We start from the raw sequence: 3,572 nt of genomic DNA, 5'->3' as shown, positions 1-3,572 counted from the left end.
TAGGTCAAAACCATTGACCTCATGAACATTTTTTTTTTAAACTAAATTTACACTCTTAAGGTAGATATTTTATTCGAATATTTGAGATCTCTTAGACTATATTTGGAAGGTAGACATTTTGTTTGAATATTATATTTGGTACAAAGTATATAAAATTGAATTATATCTTAGTATTTTACTAGAAACGAAAAAGTGGAGTTAAATTTAAAATTTAAAAAATTGAATAAAAGTAATTTATTTTAGAAATAAATGTTATTAAATTTTTAGTCTTTATTTTCAAAAAATAATTATTCTTCACATACAAGTCATTTTATGATACAAGTTCATACAAGTCATGTTGAGACAGTGGAATTTTGACTTCTAATAACTACAAAATAATATGAAATTGAACACTACTCACAATAATGCACTCGCTATATAATTACTAAAGAGAAAAGGAAATAAAATAAAATAAAATAATAATAATAATATGAAAAGAAGATGTGAATGTAGTTGTTATTGTTGATGATGATTGAATTGAAATTCTACAAACGTTTATATAGTGGTTATATGCTATAATTTCAACGGATAGAAATAAAACTTTCCTATAATAATTCTTAGCCTTCCTTTTCTTAGCCTTCCTTTTCTTTCTCTCACAATTCTAATGCACTCGCTATATAATTACTAAAGAGAAAAGGAAATAAAATAAAATAATAATAATAATATGAAAAGAAGATGTGAATGTAGTTTTTATTGTTGATGATGATTGAATTGAAATTCTACAAACGTTTATATAGTGGTTATATGCTATAATTTCAACGGATACAAATAAAACTTTCCTATAATAACTCTTAGCCTTCCTTTTCGTAGCCTTCCTTTTCTTTCTCTCTCCCTCACAATTCTCTACCTCGTTCACAATTTGAAATCTACGCAAATTTTGAACGATCAAAGAATTGTATTCGTATTCGGTTGCATCATTTGACAATGACTGCCTAACATGGAACAATATTGAGCAATTTCAAACAGTGTTGGAATTTGCTTCCTGACACCACTTTAGTCAACATGTCAGCGGAATTTTCATCCGTGTGTACTTTTACAAGAGAAATGTCACCTTTCTCCATAACATCACGCACAAAGTGATATCTAACATCAATATGCTTGGTACGAGCATGATGAACCTGATTTTTAGCCAAATGAATTGCACTTTGACTATCACAATTCAGATCCACGCAATCTTGCTTCAACCCCAAATCATCTAGAAGACCTTTTAGCCACAATGCTTCTTTCACCCCTTCTGCTACTACCATGTACTCAGCTTCTGTAGTAGATAGTGCCACTGTAGCTTGTAACATCGATTGCCAACTAACTGGAGCACCTTGTATTTTATATACATAACCAGTCGTAGAACGTCTTCTATCTAGATCACCAGCATAATCAGAATCAACAAAGCCGCTGATTTGACATGATTTTCCACTAAAGCATAAACCTGTGTCAATGGTGCCCTTCAAGTATCTTAATATTCACTTGACTGCTTCCCAGTGTGCCTTACCCGGGTTTGCCATGAACCTGCTAACAACACTTACTGCCTGTGAAATATTTGGGCGTATACATACCATAGCATACATTAGGCTACCGACTGCACTAGCATAATGTACATTTTCCATGTAAGCCTTATCCTCTGCTGTTGTGGGAGATTGTTTACCAGAGAGCCTAAAATGTAGAGCCAACGGCATTACCACCGATTTAGCATTTTTCATTTCAAATCTTTCAATGACACGCTCAATGTATCCTCTTTGGCTCAAAAACAATTTTTGGCTTGATCTCTCCCTTTTAATTTTTATGCCTAATATTTTTCGTGCAGCACCCAAGTCTTTTGTTTCAAATTCTTTACCAAGTTGAACCTTTAACATATCTATCTCTACCTTACTCTTAGAGGCAATAAGCATGTCATCCACATACAGTAGAAGATAGATATAATCACCTCCAGGAAGCTTACGAATGTATACACAACAATCATAATTACTTCTGGAAAAACCTTGTTTTAACATAAAGGAGTCAAATCGCTTATACCATTGCCGAGGAGATTGTTTCAATCCATATAGCGATTTCCTCAAGCGACATACCTGACTTTCTTTACCCTCAACCTTGAAACCCTCAGGTTGATACATGTAGATTTCTTCCTCTAAGTCACTGTGGAAGAATGCAGTCTTCACGTCTAGTTGTTCCAACTCAAGATCACCATGAGCGACAAGACTTAAAAGCACCCGTATGGAAGTGTGTTTCACCACTGGAGAAAATATCTCATTATAATCAACACCTTCTTTCTGTGCAAATCCCTTTGCTACTAACCTAGCTTTGAATCTTGTACCATCTGACTTAGTAGGATCTTCTTTTCTTTTATACACCCACTTACAACCAATTTCAGTCTTTCCCACGGGCAATGGGACCACATCCCATGTCTTGTTCTTATGAAGAGATTGCATCTCTTCCTCCATAGCGACCAACCAACTCTCTCTATCTTTGTCTTTGATAGCATGTTTGAAGGTGACCGGCTCATCATCCTCCACTGAGAGTGCATAATCTACCAAGTTTAGCTGCCCATAATGTCTCAAAGGCTTGTCTGACCCGAACTTCTGAACAAATATATAATTCCTCTTTGGCCTAGTAGATGCCAAAGAATCCTGCTGCTGCTGTTGTAATGCATGTGCATTTTCTCGCTGAATTTCCTCATGATCAAGTTCATCCTCTGCGTCATCTCGAGTAGCATTAGGATGCTCCACCTGAACATTATTAGAGTGTATTTGTTGGTATTTAGACTCTATCTCCACCACTTGAGTATTTGAAGTTTTTCCAATATCACCATCATCTGGCACCACATCTTTAGACAAAGCTACCATAGATCTTTCATCAAAGGTAACATCCCTGCTAATTACAAATTTAGAATCATTTACACTCCAAAGGCGATAGCCTTGAACCCCTCTTGGATACCCCAAAAAGATTGCCTTCTTAGCTCTATCATCAAGCTTATTATCTTTGACATGATAATAGGTTGTGCATCCAAAGACTCTGAGTTTTTCGTAATCTGCATGTTCCCCTGACCATACCTTATAAGGTGTGTCTCCATCTAGAGAAGAATGTGGGGATCGATTCACTATGTAGCAAGCTGTAGCAACCGATTCTGTCCACCATTCTCTGCCTAACCCGGAATTAGAGCGCATACACCTTGCCTTCTCAAGTAGCGTATGATTCAGTCGTTCGGTGACTCCATTCTGTTGTGGTGTTTCTCTAACTGTCCAGTGTCTTGTAATGCCTTCTCGGTCACAGAACTCCTTGAAAGCCCCCTCCGTGTACTCTGTGCCATTATCAGATCGTAGAGTTTTTAGCTTTCTACCTGTTCGGTTTTCAACCATTGCTCTGCATCGCTTAAAAGTATCGAATACCTCATTCTTATGTTTGAGGAAGTAAATCCAAACATACCTGGAATAATCATCAACAAAAGTAACAAAATACCTGGAACCACCCTTGGAAGTAACTTTATCCGGGCCCCAAACATCAGTATGCACGAAGTCTAACAACCCTCTGCTTTTATGCTT

The sequence above is a fragment of the Arachis hypogaea genome, chromosome 13, assembly GCF_003086295.3.
Source record: "Arachis hypogaea cultivar Tifrunner chromosome 13, arahy.Tifrunner.gnm2.J5K5, whole genome shotgun sequence".
NCBI classification, from domain to species: domain Eukaryota; kingdom Viridiplantae; phylum Streptophyta; class Magnoliopsida; order Fabales; family Fabaceae; genus Arachis; species Arachis hypogaea.
This window is presented reverse-complemented; position numbering follows the sequence as displayed.